We start from the raw sequence: 18,611 nt of genomic DNA, 5'->3' as shown, positions 1-18,611 counted from the left end.
ATAAAGTTGGCTATTCTGTCAAAAAAACCTCACTCAAAAATGTCTTAATTGACTGAGGATTAAATAATCAAAGCTGGCTTTGTTTTTAATATTCTTTCCTAGCCAGGTAGGGCTCAAGGGAAGCAAGCAAAGGAATTGTGTGACACTTAGGAGAGTCACAAACCCTGAACTCAGAGTAATGTTTGCTTTAGCCCCTGAAAATTCAGGAGCCTCTAGATCCAAATGCCAACACATTCAAGTTGTTGGTGAATCTTGGTTACAATTTTGATACTTTTGGCTGTCTGCACAAGCAAAGCATCCTTTGAAACCTAGGGTTTCTAAGCCGGTGGTTCTCAGTGTGTGGCTGGTCAGCAGCATCACCTGGGAAACGGTCAGAGACGTAAATTCTCGTGTCCCCCCATCCTGCTGGATCACAAACTCTGGGATGGGCTCAGCACTCTGTGTTGTAGGAGTCCTCCACACGGTTCTAATGCACACTGGAGTTCAGGAACCACTGTCTTAGGAGAAGCCAGTCCTAGGTACAACATAGGGTTAGCAAAGATTCCTCCCTCACGAGGTCTTCTCCTGAGGCCCCATGGCCAAAATAAGGATTCCCCTTTATGGCCATAGGAAGAACTCCTATGGCTCAACTCCAGGCAGCCGTCTTCAGGAATTTTTCCAATATGACCAGGAGCTCTGAAATTTGGATTCAAAAAAGAAAAAAATATAAAAAATTGATTCAACATTCAAGAAATTTTCCTGCTTCAGATTGAGGGTGAAGTAGCTGAAATAGAGAAATTTTTCCCAGAACACTGATCTGTCATTTCTTCATGGAAACTACTGAGATATTTCAGTGAAACTAAACAATGACTAGGAAGGTTATGGTTAGTCTGATGTGTAAGAGGAGAAAGAAAACACAAAGATAAAGAAAACAAACAAACAAACAGGAGAGAGGGAGAGTAAGGAAGGGAGATAGAAACAGGGACCATCAGTCAGAGGTAGTGAGAGGAGGGGGAAAGGAATAGAAGATGTAGAGGGAGAGAAGCAGGTGCCGCTCGGTAGCAAAAGTACCTGTGGACACTGTGCATGTGTGGCTTTCATAGAAAGGTGTAAGGTTTCTAAAAAGCAAAGAAAATAAAAACAAATCCAACCAATTTAGTAATTTGTCCTAAATTTAATTGATCAGGTCTGATCACTCTGATGTCTTCCTTCTCCTTTATTTCATCCATGTCTCAAATTCTATGTCCTGCTCTTGTCTAAGGCTTCAGAAACACACCACAATTCAAACCTTCACAAGGTGAACTTTTTAAATCATTTCAACTTCTTCCTTGCCCTTCTGCACAAAATAGATGCCCTACAGTGTTAGCTTACCTTTCGGTGCCTTTCAAAAAAACTTTATTCTTAAAAGTACAGTTTTAGATTTACAGATAATTGAACAGATAGTACATAGAGCTCCATACATCCACTGCACTGCCTCTCTCCTCTCTCCCAAGCCCCGTTTCCCCTATTATTAACACCTTGCATTAGTGTAATACGTTTGTTATAATGAATGAACAATATTGAAACGTTGTTATGAACTACAGTCTCTAGTTTAAGGGTCAGGCTTTGTGTTGTACAGTTCCATGGGTTATGACACACATATAGTGACATGTAGCCACCATTATGCACAGAACATTCTCACTACCCTAAAAATCCTCTGAGCATCAGATTAGCTCTTAGTGGCTTTTTAATATATTAACAATTGTCAGAATAACATAAATTTTTATGATGAAAAATGTTCCACAAGTGCTAAGTTTTGTTAGTCTCACTATTATGATCACTATTAGAAATAATGAAAAAAATGAACCCCTATATAAATAGAAAAATCGTAGAATTTTAAAGATAAAAAAGATCTGGAAGATTAGGAAATCCCACATTCTTCAAGACTCTGCCTTCAGAGTCTTCAGTCTCTCAGCTTTCTGTGTCATCTATCTGCCGACTCCGCTGAGGAGAAAGAAAGAAATCGATAAAGAAAAACAAAACAAAGAACAAATTTGGGTTCTAAGTAGTCCTCTTGAGCCAAATTTAATCACGCATGGATTCTTCTTTATTGCATATTTGCATCAGGAACATAATTACTAGCTAGAGCCTAATTTGAGAATATTCATTACGAATGAAAGATGTCATATCTAAGAACAGAACGGAATTCACTGAGGTTTTACTCTTGGGACATTTGTAGGATTAAGTCAGGACATGCTGTGAGAGTGATAAATAAGTTCTATATATTTTTGTTCTCCAAGACCATGGATTTCAGCCACACTTTATACCCATGTACTTTGCAACAATGAAAAACAATTAAACACTGACCTTGAATATTTTGCCCTCAGATTCATTAGTCTTTAAAATATAAATTGAGCAATTTTAATCTAGATGAGTGAAAGACTATGGAGACTTCTAGAATGTCACGTTAGGTCCTTTGGAAGTGAAGAATTGACTTTATAAAGCATTTCTATGCCTTCTCATACCTTGACAATAGTGCTACTGTGACTCTCTTTTAAAGAGGATAATGGCAGGCTTTACTTTGATTTGCACCTTTTTGTTTTTAGTATATTTACTTAATATTTCTCAGTCTTTTGAAAACTTTTATCATTAAGCTCAACCTTCATTTAAATCACCAGACCTATTTGACGAAGGCGACATGAACATTTACTCAAAAACTCCTCAGAAAATTACTAATTTAACCTTCAGATGATCCAGTGTAGAACTGAAACTGGATTTCCCAGGCCCCTCAAAATGGCTCATAACTATGCGTTTGTACATTTATCTGGGAAGATATTATCTAAGGGTAATTGTTCTTCCCAAATGCTTTCTTTACCTCAAACAGCGATATTCCCAAAGTTTTAATGAAAATGTGGCCAATTTGGTGAAAACCAAGTGACTTGTTTGTTTTAGCATGCCAATGAGATTAAGAAAATAAGTATTTTAATTATTGTTATTGATTATAAAAATCAGAAATTAAGCAAGCTTCTTTGTCCAAAGACATTTCTGCGAGTGAAATCATCGGACAAACTGACAGCTAGCTTCCCGTTTTAACCACTAAATCATAAGAAATGTAATACCATGGGCAAACACTTGAGCCTTGTCACCTGCATGAGTCCCCAACGGTATAGCCCCATCAGGGCCACAAATCAGGGGAAGGAGCCAGCAGAGGGGAGACAGCTGTGCCCTCAGCATCCTTCCTTCCTGGGTCAGAACACGGTCCCAGCTGCTCGCTGTCTAGTTTTCTGGGGAAGCAGAGAATTCTTCTGGGGGCACGACACATCAGGTGTTAAGGATGTCATCGTTCTTTTTGAAACAAATGTTAGTTCATGTGATGCACTTCTCAGGACAGGAGGAGCCGCCTCAAGGGAAGGCAGATCTTCTCCAGGAGCTGACGGTCATCCAGGGAGAGCAGAGTCTAGAGCTGCAGAGGAACAGCCCGCTCCCGCTCTCCCTCTCCCTCTCAGGAACACCTCAGTTCCCAACCCCTCCCGCGCCCACCCCAGCGGTTCCCATTGTATCCGCGGAGACGCCCGAGCATGCGCAGGACGGGCGCTCAAGGCAGCAGAGGGGCCGGCGAGCTGGAGAGCCCCGGAGCGTGTGCACTGGAGGCGGGGTCCCTGGTGTGGACGTGGCTGTCTCAGAGGTTTGTGTGGGGGGATTGGCAATTTCTGGATCCTTCCTCCAGGATTTTCAGCACTGGGGAGCTCGCCTTTCTGCAGTGTGGAGGAGCGCTGGGCAGGAGCGGCGCCGAGGTAGGCGGTGGGCAGCAGGCTCGATGTGGAGATCTCTGCTGCAGATGGCGGGAGCGCAGTGTCAGGGGCGGGGAACGGGGCTGTTGGTGGGCTGCTCCAGGCGGGGGAGCCCAACTTTGTCCCTTGGAGAAGCAGAGGAGCGCCGCCTGGCAGGCCGGTCCCTTTGTCTTGGCGGGGCCCCACCACAGCGGGGCCTCCTGCCCACCCAGCGGAGGTGCAGGGGGTGGCAGGGAGTCGCCTGCCCTCTGCACGAGCCCTTGAGTTCGTGCCACCCGGGACTCCGTCTAGGCCAGGTCGGGATATCTCCCGGTGAACACGGCCCTTCATAAGATGGCCTGTGGTCAGCGCTCCTCTGTCTGACTCTCCTCGTTGCGTTCTTTAAACAAATAAATATTCCTACTTCCTTGGGACCACTTTTATAGAAAAGCCTAATCCCATTAATAGTTTCTGATAATTGACTGTATATTTGCAAGGCGAACTTTGAAGCCTGTGAATTATTGTAAACTGCATTTAATGAAAGGAGCTTTAAACAATCTTTGGTGCAAATTAGGTAGCTTCCTAATAATAACTCATATTCTGTTAACATAGACTGATGACTGATCAATTGATGATTGACATAATGTGTAGGGAATTTTAGTATCAGTGGAAAGATTTTTCTTGGCAGTTGGTGATAGAATTAAAATCGGATAAGGAGGAGGTTTTTAGAAGTAGTATGTATTGTTTGTTTTGTCTCTATATTCATTTACAATTGTAAGAATTTAGATTTGGAAAGCTCATAGAACAGGAATTTTCAAATTTTGATTTGACTGATAGGGTGAAAAGTCAAAAGGCCAAATACGGTAGGATTCATTTATATGATATTCTAGAAAAGATAAACCATAGGGAAAGAAAACAGGTCGTTAGTTGCCATTAGTTTTAATATTTAGTTAATCATTTAGTTTAATCATTAGTTTTAATATTTCTGATTAAAAAAATACATTTTAATGATAGCATCCTAATTATGCTTTTGGATGATACGAGAATTTAACAACTTACTAAATTCTGCAGTAGGAACAAATGATATGTTGGTTATGAGTGTCTTTGAAGTGTAAGTATTGTTGGTAATGAATATAAATGAGCTTTTTCGGATTGTGAACTACTGATTTTTTTACTAGATCCTGTTGGACGTGGCATATTACAAGCTTCAAAAGGCTCTTTAAATTATTGTAGCAGGCTGAAGCTATTAAATTGTAATGTAAGGTCTTTATAGATGAAACAGGCAAAAATACAAAAAGCCATTCATCATTTTATCTTTGTTAAAAAAATAAAGAAAATCTTACCATATACATGAATGACTTTTGGCTAGATAGACCTGAACTTGACAAGATGGGCTCATTAGTGTCGGGGGAAGAGGGAGAATCTCCCTGGGCCCTTTTTTTTAAGGTTCTTATACATGGGCAAATAATTAACAAGACAGGTTAACAGGAGAAAATAATATCAAGTTTAATAACATGTATACATGGGAGAAAGCAGGGACACTGCGTTTTTTAACACAATAGCAGAAATTTTCGTCTTAAATACCATGTTCAGCCAATGACAAAGGAGGATGTTGGGGGTGGGGGGAGTAAGTTATAGGAGATTACCACTAAAGCACAGTAAACAAGAGTAAGGTTATTATGTAGATTTAAGGCCTCACCTTCTACATTGATAAGCCTCTAGAAATGAGGCCATCCCCCCTCTTTCTAAAACAAAGAGGTATATACCTTTATAAATGGAGATTTTCCTTATAAATGTAAGTGATTGTCTGGCAACTCCTCGCAGGGCCATCTAGAGAATGTGGCCAGAGAGACAGAACTTCTGATAAGAGGGGTTGCTGGTGCCTTTTCTATTGTAACCTCTATCTTATATTATCTTTATAGCCATCATGATAGATCTGTTCCAGGAAGGAGCCACCATGTCAAATTTTTTAGGCAGTTAGTGAGGGAGGTCAAATGTCCCTCAGAGAAAACAATCAAGGTAAGGAGATATATTTTAGGATGGCCAAATCTTGATCTCCCACATTAGTATGGTGAATTTGTTTTGGAATGTTAAAATGGGAGAGGACATATGTGTTACCTGAGGGTGACCCAAGTCATTATGGTGGGTTTCTTTGTTTATATGCTCTTTCTGAGTTACAATCTTGATTAAACAGCTAGTCATAGATGTACCAATAAATTTGGGCCATTTTATGTATCAATATTTTAAGATGTCCTATTTCCCTGATAGTTTCTGATTTCAGGGTGTCTGGGAAAAACAGTTTCTCAACATAGGTAAATTGGAATATAATTTTTGATTGTTGACTTATTGAATCATAGAATTGTGGAATTGGAAATAATTTTAGTGGTTGTAGAGACTAATCTCTTCATTTTCCAGGAAATGGAAAGTGAGGTTTCTCAAGTTAAGTCATCCATAGTCTGACTGCTACTTAGTGGCAGAGTTGGAACTAAATGCTCACATGCTTGTCTTCAGATTCCTAGTACAGTGCTGTCTGTGCTGTGTACTATTAAGTAGACAAACCAATGAGTTACCTTCCCAGATCATATATGTAGCCAGCAGCGTTGATTCTTTCCCATATGCATTTTTTCCTTTCTTTTTAAAATAACTAACCACAATTAATTCATTCCCCTACCATGTTTAATGAATATACTTGTCTGTGTGTCTCCTTGAGCACACGTGAACTCCTTAGAATGGACACCTGCCTGTGAGTGGATTGCTGGGCCAGAGGCTGATGTGAATCTGCAACTTGATGAGCTGCAGCCAAATCATCCTCTGAAGTTTTAACAATTTCCATTCCCGCCAACAGTGTCTGAGTCATCCTTGCCCTGGGAATTGTCAGATCGGCATTGTCAGATTTTTAAATTTTTGCCAATCTGATGGGTGAGAAATGATGTATTTGTTTTCCTCTTTGTACGTTAGTTTTGACAAATGCATAGAGCTGTGCAACTACCAAAATCAAGATACAGAACAGTTCCAGCACCCAGAACTCCCTTGAGCTGCTCTTTTGTAGTCAACTATTCCCCCACCTTTAACCCCTGGTGGCTAATGATCTGTTGTCTTCCCCTATGGTTTGTCTTTTCTAGAATATCATATAAATGGAATTCTACAGTATTCAGCGTTTTGAGTCGTTTCTTTCATTTAGCGCAATACATATATTTGAGTGTTCATCCACGTTGTTGACTGTATCAGCAGTTCTTTCTGTTTTATTGTTGAATGTGGTATCCATTGTATGAATTTACCACAGTTTATCCACCCACCAGTTGAAGGACATTTCAGTTATTTTCGGTTTTGTCTTTTTTGACTATGAATAAAACTACTATAAATCTTTGCAAACAAGTTTTTGTGTGAACATTAGTCTTCTTCTCTTGGGTAAGCACCTAGAAGTGAAATTGCTGGGTCACATGGTATGTGTATGTTTAACTTTATTTTAAAAACTCTTTGTGGTAGCAAAGTCATGGCCCACAAAGATGTCCTAATCCCTGAACCTGGGAAAACTTTAGTTTACTTGGCAAAGGTGAATTAAATTTGCAGTTGGAATTAAGGTTGCTGATCAACTGCCTTTAAAATAGGGAGATTATCCTGGATTATCCAGGTGGGCCCAGTGTATCACAAAGGCCCTTAAAAGGGAAAGAGAAGCAGTAGAGTAGAAAAAAGATGCAACAAGGGAAGCAGGGCCAGAGAGATGCAGAGTTCTTGGTTTTGAGGGTGACGGAGGGGCGCCATAGGGTAAGGAATGTGGTGGTCTCTAGAAGCTTGAAAGGGCTAGGAAATGGATTAACCTTTATAGTCCCCCCAAAGAACCTAGTTCTGCCAACACCTTGATTTTAGCCCAAGGAGACCCATGTCAGACTGCTAACCTACAGAACTGTAAAACTATAAATCTGAGTTGTTTTAAGCCATGAAATTTGTGCTAATGTGTTACAGCAGCATAACAAACTCCACTTTAAAACTGTTTTTCCAGGGGCTGGCCCCGTGGCTTAGTGGTTAAGTGCTTCTGCTCCACTATTGGCAACCCAGGTTCGGATCGCGGGTGCACACTGACGCACCTCTTCTCCAGCCATGCTGAGGCCGAGTCCCACATACAGCAACTAGAAGAATGTGCAACTATGACATATAACTATGTACTGGGGCTTTGGAGAGAAAAAAATGGAGGAGGATTGGCAATAGATGCTAGCTCAGAGCTGGTCTTCCTCAGCAAAAAGAGGAGGATTAGCATGGATGTTAGCTCAGGGCTGATCTTCCTCACAAAAAAGTAAATAAACAAAACTGTTTTCCAAAGAGGCTGAACCACTTTGTGTTTCCACCAGCAATGTAGGAGTGTTCCAGTTACTTTCCACCCTCATTAACACTTGGTATGCTCATCCTCTTTAATTCTAGTCATTCTAATAGGTACAGAGCAGGATCTCAATGTGGTTTTTATGTGCATCTTTCTCACGATTAATGACGTTGAGCATCTTTTCATGTGCTTATTTGTCATCTGTGTATCTTCTTTGGTGAAGTGTCCAAACCTGTGCCCATTTTAAACTAGGATTTTCTTATTGCCGAGTTTTGAGCGTTCCTTATAGTCCTGTCAGATATGTGACTTGCAAAGGTCTTCTCCCAGTCTGTGGCTTGCCTTCTCCATCCTCTCACCAGTGTCTTTGGAAGGTCTGTGTAACATAACTCAAGAGGTTCCACATGACTTTATTTTCCTTCATTGAGAAACAGAGTGAGGTTGGAGCACCTGAGTCCAATCAGACCTTTATCAGAGTCAGGGCTGGGTCTCACTTTTAGTAAACCCAGCCCTTCCACTTTCCCTGTTTCTGTTTGCTGTGCTCCCCTCCCCCGCACAGGCGTCTGATTCTAAGTCTGGTAGATTTCTGTCTCCTCAAGTTTGGGAGCCCATAGACAATTCAGCTACACACTTCAGACATCTCAGCACAGCTCTCCAGCCTCCTACCTGATATTGCTTCACAATATGGGAAATTCCCTGAAGATCAGACTAGCAGTATGTTGGATTTAGGCCACTTCCACCACTTCTGGAGGTTTCATTTTGTTTTGTGGAAGCGTTTGGCCTAGTTCCCCAGATATCTGTGTGGCACCAAAGCTTAGCACAGGTGCTGTGAGAAAGAGCAGTTGTGTGTCTGAAAGCTCTCAAGTTTCATCTGCCACACCAGTCCTGCAGAATCACTACAAGTTTGGCTAATTTCTCTTTTTCTTAGCCGAGGATCTGACTGAGCAAGCCAGATCCTCGGCAACCACCCAGAATCAGAAAACGCCTGCAGGGCTCACATAAAAATCTTTTTATTATTTCTGGAATTTTAGTTGGTTGATTCTGAAGTTCTCTGATGTTCTAAAAATATATTTATAATTTATCTGTCTTTGTCCAGTTTTGCAGCGAGTGCTTTCCTGTCCTGGTCTACTCTAAAACAGAAGTTCCCTTGTCATTAGTTTTTAACTCCATCAGTTATACATTGTCAATATTATGATTGTTTGGAAAAATCATGCTTTCAATGATTTATTCAGACGTTTATCCTTTTTTATACTCACGATCCATTTTTACCTCTTACCATTTCTTCTTCTATCAGTTTGTTTCTTCTTTTTTTTTTTTTTGTGAGGAAGATCTGCCCTGAGCTAACATCCATGCTAATCCTCCTCTTTTTGCTGAGGAAGACCGGCTCTGAGCTAACATCTATTGCCAATCCTCCTCCTTTTTTTTTACCCCCAAAGTCCCAGTAGATAGTTGTATGTCATAGTTACACAGTCTTCTAGTTGCTGTATGTAGGACACGGCCTCAGCATGGCCGGAGAAGCGGTGCGTCGGTGCGCACCCAGGATCTCAACCCGGGCCACCAGTAGTGGAGCGTGCACACTTAACTTCTTAGCCACGGGGCCGGCCCAGTTTCTTTCTTTTTAAAGTACATTCTTTTTTACTTTTTAAGTCTTTTCCTTGAGGAAGATTAGCCCTGGGCTAACATCTATGCCAATCTTCCTCTATTTTGTACGTGGGTCATCACCATAGCATGGCTGATGAATGGTGTAGATCCACGCCTGGGATCCAAACCCACGAACCCAGGCCTTGGAAGTGGAGTGTGCTGAACTTAAACCACTACACCAGGTGGCTGACCCCCTTAAAGTACATTCTTTAGGAATTCCTTAATGAGCATTTGTTCGTGGTAATACCCTTAGTAAATGTTTGCATAAAAATGTCTTTAAGTCACCCTAGTTATTGAGATATGGTTTGATCGGGTATACACTGAAAGTTATTTTCTCTCTGTACCTTGAAGATTTAATCCAACTCTCTCTTGCCTTCCATTGTTAAGTAATGTATCATAGGTCTAAATGTAAGTCTCTGTAAGTGTTCTGTTCCTCTGAGGGGCTTTGAATATCTTCTTTTGTATTTAGTGCTCTTTGGTTTCCCTGAATGGATCTGGCTCTAGATTTTTTTTTTTTTTAAATTGCTTGAGATGTATACAGCTGCCTGAATCTAGAGTAGAAGTCTTTTATCAATTTTGGAAATTTCTGTTAATATATCTGAATATTCCTTTAAATCATATATATATATATATTTAATTCAAATATATATACATATACACATTCAATATATATTCATTAAATATATATTTATATTTAATTCAATATATTATTCAATATAGTGATTTTTATTATTGAAAAAATATACGAGTATTATTTATATATATAGTTTCCTGTACTTGACCAAACTCAAGCCAGTCTCCTTTGAGCCTATAATAACTTGGCCTATAATAACTACAGCCTCTCAGCACAAATGGTTTCACACCCCCACACATATTATAAGACTTAAACACTTACACAGTTTCTAACAGCTCAAATTAACATCCTTAGGATCACCCCTGCCCCCTTAAAGTGCCTGCCTGAGAAAGCTCAAGGCAGCCAAAAGAATTGACTATTTGTTCTGGCCAACACTTGATCATTGGCCCCTGACATCCCTTTCTTAGAGCATTTACCCAAAAGTGCTTAGAACTGTGAATCTTTCCTCTGTCCTTTAGAGTTGTAGGTGTGTCTGCTATAACTCAGGAGTGCATTTCTCAAGGTCCTGAGAGCCATTCCTTGAGATGAGGACAGGGTGTCTGTCTCCCAGATGCTGTGAGAGGAGAGAAGTGAAACTTTGATTATTTCCAACCAGCAGACACAACTGGCCAGATCACACTGCACTGACCAACATTCTGTAACTTTTCCCTCCCTGACTCTACTGAGCCCCTGTTCACCCTTCTGCCTGCTCCCTCATTCTCCCTTTCAAATGCCCAGTCACATCTGTACAAATCAAATTGAGTTCAGTTCACCCTGCTCCTTCTTCCCTATTGCAGTGGTATATGCCTGATTAAAATCTGTCCTGACCACTTTAACTAAAGTCTGGCTTTGTGTATACTCCACATTTAACACACATACAGATAATCTCACGCATATGCCTAGATACGCATATACAAACGTAACCATGGGCCCTCCAGGACCAGTTCAACTGACCCCATCTTATGAACAGAGTAGTTAAGAGTTTTCTTTCAGGAACTGAGACCCCTCTTCCAGTTCAGACCAGTTGGGACCACCAACTCATCAACTGGGAGTTCACAAATGCTTTATATGTGACCTTTATGACATCAAGGAGATAAAACTCCATTCTCCGATCATGGTAACACTGCCCATTTGTGAACACACATCTGATGAAGAGCTGCAAAGCTTGACTTTGCTTGCGCAGATCATCAATTCCCTCACTTCTCCTTACTTCCAATCATGTACCTCCACACGTCAGAACACCCTGCCCTTCATCCCATAAATTGTGCCCCAAGACCTGGATCAGGGAGACAGATCTGAGACAGACACATGCCCCCGTCTCCTTGCAGATCAATATCACAAAATAAAGTTACACTTCATTTCCCAAAAGCTGATGCCAGAATAATTGGCTTTTTTAATGTGCATTGGGCAAGAGAACCCCAATATTGTGCAGTAACATCAATACATGTATATACACTTACTGGTGGTTTTATTTTTTTTGGTTCTCTTTGCTTAATAGGAGTCACCCTGAGCTAACATCTGTTGCCAATCTTTTTGCTGAGGAAGATTCACCCTGAGCTAACACCTGTGTCAACCTTCCTCTATTTTGTATGCGGGTTGCCACCACAGCGTGGCCACTGGTGAGTGGTGTAGGTCCACGCCCAAGAACTGCACCTGGACCACTGAAGTGGAGTTTTCTAAACTTAACCAATAGGCCATGGGACCAGCCCATGTCTAATTGTTTTGAAGATGTTACTAGATATGCAATTGAAGTTTCACTATGATCTCTGGATTTCCTTGCTGTTCCTTTAGTCCCTCACTTCAGTGTATGTGTTTCTTGCTACATCTTTCATGCTAGAGGAATTCCTCAAATATCAAGTGGTCCTTGGCTACCTGTTCATATTTCTGTGATGGGAAGAAAACAGCTGAGTAAGATCTCTGTGGGCCTGATGGGGCCTGTGAATGTCTGGACTCAATGTTTCTTCAGGGGTGTTGAGGGTTGAACTAGTAACAGGCAAACAATGTTGGTGCCCACACTGATCTCTAACAACATACTTATTCTACACATTCCCACAATGACAGACATCCTCTGAACACATGGAAATGCTGACAACACACACCCACACACACATACACACTATTTGCAAATGACCAGCAGCATTCAGACTGTAAACTACACATGATAATGCACACTGATACTCAGAACATACACACAAACACACACACATACAGACCACTCACTGTCTCAGAGCCCACAGTGACTTGAACTCTCTAAACACACACACGCCAACAAAACACACCTTCACATAGAAGCCGTAATAGCCATGCACCCTGTGACCATACAGAATTGCTGAACACACAGACATCCACACAACAAGGAACGTGACCGTGCACATCTGGGCTTGATCAGGGGGGTTTTCACACCTCAGCATCAACATGGACACCCCGGGGTGAGAGGGAGAGGCAGAGGGAACAGGGAGAACATGTGGGGAGCAGACAGGAGGCACTTGCATAAAGCAAATATGATACCTGCAAAGCTGGTTGCTAAATGATATATGACTCAAGGGTATGAGGACACAAGAGGATCTGAAATGGTACAAAGGAGGTGACTGATACAAACCCATCACAAGATATTTAAAAGTAAGGAACAGTGATATTTTAAAAAGCACTGAAGAGAGTGCATCAAAGTTTAGATATAATTCCAAACAATGAATGACATGGAATTCTGGCCAAAGAACAGCCATTATTGCTGTTAAAATGCCTATTTAAATGTTTCTTATAAAATTATAGAAATACTCCCACAAAAATGACAAATATTCATTGGTTTAAAATATTTAAAACGTTTCAGGATAAAGTTACTTCAGGTTCCACTTTTACTGAGTAGCTTTTCTTGGGCAGCTAGAATAGCTGGACAAAGCACACAGAACAGCTGTTTGGAGGGTTGTAGAACATCCTGTGCAGACAGGACTTGAGGGTCTACAATCTCTGAGACGAGGGAAGCACAAGATTGTGAGCACCATCTCCACGTGGCTTCTCCTCTAAGGCATTTGCTATTTCAACAGTGAGAGAAGAGAGTCTGAGCAGAATGAGGAGGAAAAATGAACTGAAATTTGGTTCCAGCCAAGTCCAGTAACTTCTGCTTCTAGTCATGTGTGGTAAAGGCAGAGCAACAATTAAACATTGATTTAATAAATACTGTGTGTTTGAAAACATCAAAGGGATGTGGAAGAAAACGGGACTAGATGAAAGAAAATTTCAAAAGGGAAAGAGCCTTTTTAGGTAAGATTGCCACACATGAGCTCACCTGGGGGAATTTGCTTAATCTGGACTCTGATAATCAGACCTGTCTTACCAGAAGACAATTGTAAGTACAGTCTGTCATAATTGATCTATGTTAGCTTTTAAATATCACAAGTTTTCTTTGGCTGTTGTTAATTTTTACTCCCTCCACTAGAAGACTCTATGAAGTGAAAGACATTGTATCATTTGCCACATGATCTTCAGAACATTCTTCAGTTGGGGCTGTATGACTTCTATAAATATTTGTTAATTGTTGGTTTCATGAATGCTATGGACTGAATGTCTATGTAATCCAATTTCATACAGTAAAATCCTAATCCCCGACCTGAGAGTATTTGGAATTGGGGCCTTTGGGTGTTAATTAGCTTAGATGAGGCCATGAGTGTGAAGCCCCCATGATGGAATTAGTGACCTTATAAGGAGATGGAGTGCCAGAGCTCTCTCTGCCAGATGAGGGTAGAGCAAGAAGCTGTCCTTCTGCAAAACAGGAAGAGAGCTCTCACCAAAAGCAAATCAACTTGAACCTAGATCTTGAACAAGCCGGTCTTCAGAACTGTGAGGAATGCACTTTTGTTAAGAGTGCCCAGTCTAGGCATGGCCCAGTGGTGCAGTGCCTAAATGTGGGTGCTCCGCTTCAGTGGCCCCAGGGTTCACAGGTTCAGATCCCGGGCATGCACCGATGCACCGCTTCTCAAACCATGCTGTGGCAGCGTCCCATATAAAAAGTAGAGGAAGGTGGGCACAGATGTTAGCCCAGGGCCAATCTTCCTCAGCAAAAAAGAGGAGGATTGGCATCAGATGTTAGCTCAGGGCTGCTCTTCCTCACACACACACACAAAACCCAAAAATGCCCAGTCTAGGGGCCTGCCCCATGGCCTAGTGTTTAAGTTCCATGAGCTCCTCTTTGGTAGCATGAGTTCGGTTCATGGACAGAGACCTATACCACTCATCAGCAGCCATGCTGTGGGGGTGACCCATATACAAAATAGAGGAAGACTGGCACGGATGTTAGCTCATGGTGACTCTTCCTCAGCAAAAATATAAATAAATAAAGTACCCCATCTATGATATTTTTGTTACAGCATCCCATACTGACTAGGACACTGAGTGTGTGAATAAGTTCATTTAGATTGACGATCCTTCTTCTACATGACACATTACTGCCGATGATTCCTAAATTGGTGTGAGTCAAATTTCCCTTAAGGATCATAAAGATGTTAAGGCCCTTCTCCCTAGTTATGCACATATTGATACACATGAAAACATGTTGCGTCAAGTGCTTTATTGACACCTTAGTCTCACACCTGATCCCATTGGCCTTCAGTGAACCTCAGTTTTACAGTCAGTGTATTCCCCAAAGGGCAATAAAGGAAAGTCCCTGGACTGAAAAGTGTCGGTATCCATCGTGTAGCTCCTGTCCTCTGCCCAGCCAGCTCTAGAGCAGTGTCAATTTACAAGATAGGCTTTTCTCCAGGCAGCTCTGTCTTTCTCCCAACATGTTCTCATTTAGGATGATCTCACCAGAAGGAACGAGTGGAAATTTGGAGAGAAGAGCTACAGAAGGCATCTGCCAGGGGAAATTCTTTGTGGTTACATGACCTAGGATATGGACACCTGGCTGCTCTAAGGTGTCCTGAAAATGGAACCATTCCCATGTCTGCAATATCCTTCCATGTCCTCTTTCCCTTCCATCTCTCTGTTCTTGGTGGCCAAATTCCCTTGGCAATGACAATAAAAGAATGAGAGTAGGGAATGGCCCATTTCCAGTCTCAGAATTCTGTGAAATTTTACTGCCTATCCCCAGTCTCCCAGGACTGACACTCGTTTTATTCTTTTAAGATTAGATCACATTTTAATCTCCTTTAATCAGAGTTTTCTCTCATCCTTGTTATGTATATACATGTTCTGATACATAATATTGAAAACATTATTTTTGGCCCTACAATCTCCAGATTCACTCATAGTTATTTTCTGATGGATGCATGCCTTTTTAATTATGTTTATAACTCCAGTAACTATAGAAATTGACTAAATGCTGAGTAGTAATGTACGAATACAGGAAAATAGCCCATTTTTTCCAACATAAACTTTCATGTTTTCATCAAAACAAATACATAAATACTTAATTGTTCAGCAAAAACTTTTACTATGTACATGTAAGCAATTATAAATCTATTGGAGTTGGTTTACCTTGTCGATTATTCCTTGTTTCTGAATTGTGCATTCAGCATTTCCATGAACACTTTAGAATTCTGCATCTTTATCCTACCATTTTATTTTTTTGTTATAATTTTTATTAATTTATTTTTCCCCCAAAGCCCCAGTAGATCATTGTATGTCATAGCTGCATATCCTTCTAGTTGCTGTATGTGGGAAGCTGCCTCAGCATGGCCGGAGAAGTAGTGTGTCGGTGCGAGCCTGGGATCCAAACCTGGGCCGCCAGCAATGGAGTGTGCGCACTTAACCACTCAGCTACGAGACCGGTCCTATCCTACCATTTTAAATACTAGGTCGGTCATCGACAAAAGTCCACATTACTCATTCAGTTGTGTGTTAGTGGATCCTTTGTAGGGTGTTTTCCTAGGTACGTTTTCACATGGTCATCGACAAAAGTCCACATTACTTGTTCAGTTGTGTGCTAATGGGTTCTCCGTAGGGTGTCTTCCCGAGTACATTTTCCAATGTGAACTCCACCTGATGGCCTTGTGACACTGATATAAATACTGGTGTCTCCACAGATCATGGGGCCAAAGATGTGTGGTCTGTTATGAGAGGTTCGGGGATTCGATCGGAGATGTAAAAGACACTTTCCACTCCAAACAAATGGACTGAAGGTATATTTTATTATATAGAGGATAGTAAAGGCGAGAGTCTGCAAACATATCCGAATAGGTCAAATATTAAGAGGGAAAAAACATCAGCCCGACTGGAAAGGGAAAACATCCACATCGGCTGAAGAGAAATGACACAAATCAACCGGAAAGAGAAACACCAGGTTGACCGAAAAGAGAACACATCAAATCAATTACTTCATATCAAATCAATTACTTCACATCAAATCAATTACTCACAACATCCACGCCCCACTGCTGGGAAAGCCCTGTCAATCGACGTGGCTGGGCAAGGATCACATGTCCTGGACAAAGTGTCCCTTCCACAGGTGGAACTCTCACCAGCTCTCAATTTCCAGCAGTTTATATAAGCAGTTACAGAGTTTACAGAGCACGCATCTAGTGTTCCCATGCACAAAATGGTTATCTGTGGCGTACGTGCACTGAGCCCCTTAGCTAACGTCCCAGCCCAGTAGTTGTGTACGTGCATTGTTCTCTTTGGTTATCGTCTTAGCCCGGCACAGATAGCCAGTCCATCCCACGCTACGATGCTCCAAGAGCCTTGAAATGTTACAACTTTCAACTCTCTCCATGGGAGAAAGGCCAGTTCTCAGGAAAAGGCCAGTTCCCACCACACAGAAAGCAGCTTTGTATTTCTTTGTGTGCTGGTGGCTATATGTCGATGGAGCGGCCAAACATGGCTGTACTCAAGTCAAGACAGGTCCTTTACAGAGTCATATATAACCTAATAATTTTCATTCAATTAGTGTAAGGAATGCTATGGAAAGTAGATTGATGACAATTAATAAAAGATGATTGATTATGAACATGCTGTTAGGGAGAAAAATTGAACCTCTGGGTATAATGGTTTACTTTTTATGCAATTAATCAGCCACCCTAACAAACCCCGTTTATAAGCAGGTCTATATACATATATATATTAGATTAAGATTATATCATCTATTAGTTTGAATGTGCTTTTGTAAAGTATGTCTTGTTTCTCTTGCCCTTTTGTACTGGGAGAAATAAGGAATAGATAGAAACTGACTAGATTACTCTGGTCTGAACTCAGATCATGTAGGGCTTGAATCATTCAACAAATGAGCAATTAATGGCAGCTACACCACTGGGATCTCCTGATCCAACATCACAGACATACACCCTATTGTAGATACAGAGTGTAGAATAGGATTGTGCTGTTATCCCGAGGGTAACGTGTTCTGTTGATCAATATTTTGGATCAATAAGTGATAAAATATTTTGACTAGCTGGTCTAGATTTTAATCACTCAGAGGTTATTTTCTTCTCTGAGGTCACCCCAACCAAAATTGTTAGTCCATTTAAGTTTTGTTATCCCTTGATTTGGCTTACCTTTGTTTTTTTTTTTAATTCATTGAAGCTCCATAGGGTCTTCTCGTCTTATTTTGTCATTCCTGCCTCTTCAGACAAAGGTCAATTTCACTGTTTAAACGTAAGAGAGAGTAAAACCCTCGCGTGGCCGTTCATACAAGTTCTCATTTAGACAACAAATGATGATGTTGCCTTTGCAAGGTCTGGTCACCACCGAGTGATTAAAATCTAGACCAGCTAGTCAAAATATTTTATCACTTATTGATCCAAAATATTGATCAACAGAACAAGTTACCGTGAGGATAACTGCACAATCTTATTCTAGAGTCCATATCCACAATAGGGTGTATAACCGATGTTGGATCAGGAAATCCCAGTGGTGTAGCCGCCGTTAATGGCTCATTTGTTCAACGATTCAAGCCCTATGTGCTCTGAGTTAGGACCAGAGTGAGCCAGTCGTTTTCTATCTATTCCGTATTTCTCCCAGTATGAAAGGGCAAGAGAAACAAGGCATACTTTACAAAAGCTCATTCAAACTAATGAATGATATAATCTTAATCTAATATATATATGTATATAGCCCTGCCTATGAACGGGATTTGTTAAGGTGGCTGATTAATTGCATAAACATAAACCTTTATAGCCAAAGGTTCAATTTTTCTCCCTAACAGCATGTTCATAATCAATCTTCTTTTATTAATTGTCCCCAATCTACTTTCCATAGCACTGTTTACACTGATTGAATGAAAAGTATTAGGTTATATATGACTCCATAAAGAACCACACACCACTGGCGCCATGATATGTGGAGACACCAGTATTTACATCAGTGTCACAAGGCCATCAGCTGGAGTTCA

The 18,611-nt window shown here is 41.0% G+C and overlaps 1 long non-coding RNA gene across 7 annotated transcripts in view; it reads left to right on the top strand.

Moving 5' to 3' along the window:
• The first annotated feature begins 3,506 nt into the window (after window positions 1-3,506).
• LOC147911588 (uncharacterized) overlaps window positions 3,507-18,611 on the top strand; it is a 30,859-nt gene continuing 15,754 nt past the window's right edge. Inside the window, exons 1-2 of one of the 7 annotated variants that reach the window (XR_015551171.1) lie at window positions 3,549-3,643; window positions 16,312-16,407. This is a non-coding gene — a long non-coding RNA (uncharacterized LOC147911588). Of the gene's footprint in view, window positions 3,753-11,898; window positions 11,914-14,482; window positions 16,408-18,611 lie in introns of those variants that run through there. The other 6 variants (XR_015551172.1, XR_015551173.1, XR_015551168.1 and 3 more) reach the window with 6 other exon arrangements.

Source organism: Ceratotherium simum, unplaced genomic scaffold (assembly GCF_057802395.1).
Source record: "Ceratotherium simum simum isolate JZ-2026a unplaced genomic scaffold, ASM5780239v1 HiC_scaffold_43, whole genome shotgun sequence".
Classification (NCBI taxonomy): Eukaryota; Metazoa; Chordata; class Mammalia; order Perissodactyla; family Rhinocerotidae; genus Ceratotherium; species Ceratotherium simum.
Note: the sequence above shows the minus strand (reverse complement) of the source record. Positions and strands in the feature narration are given on the sequence as shown.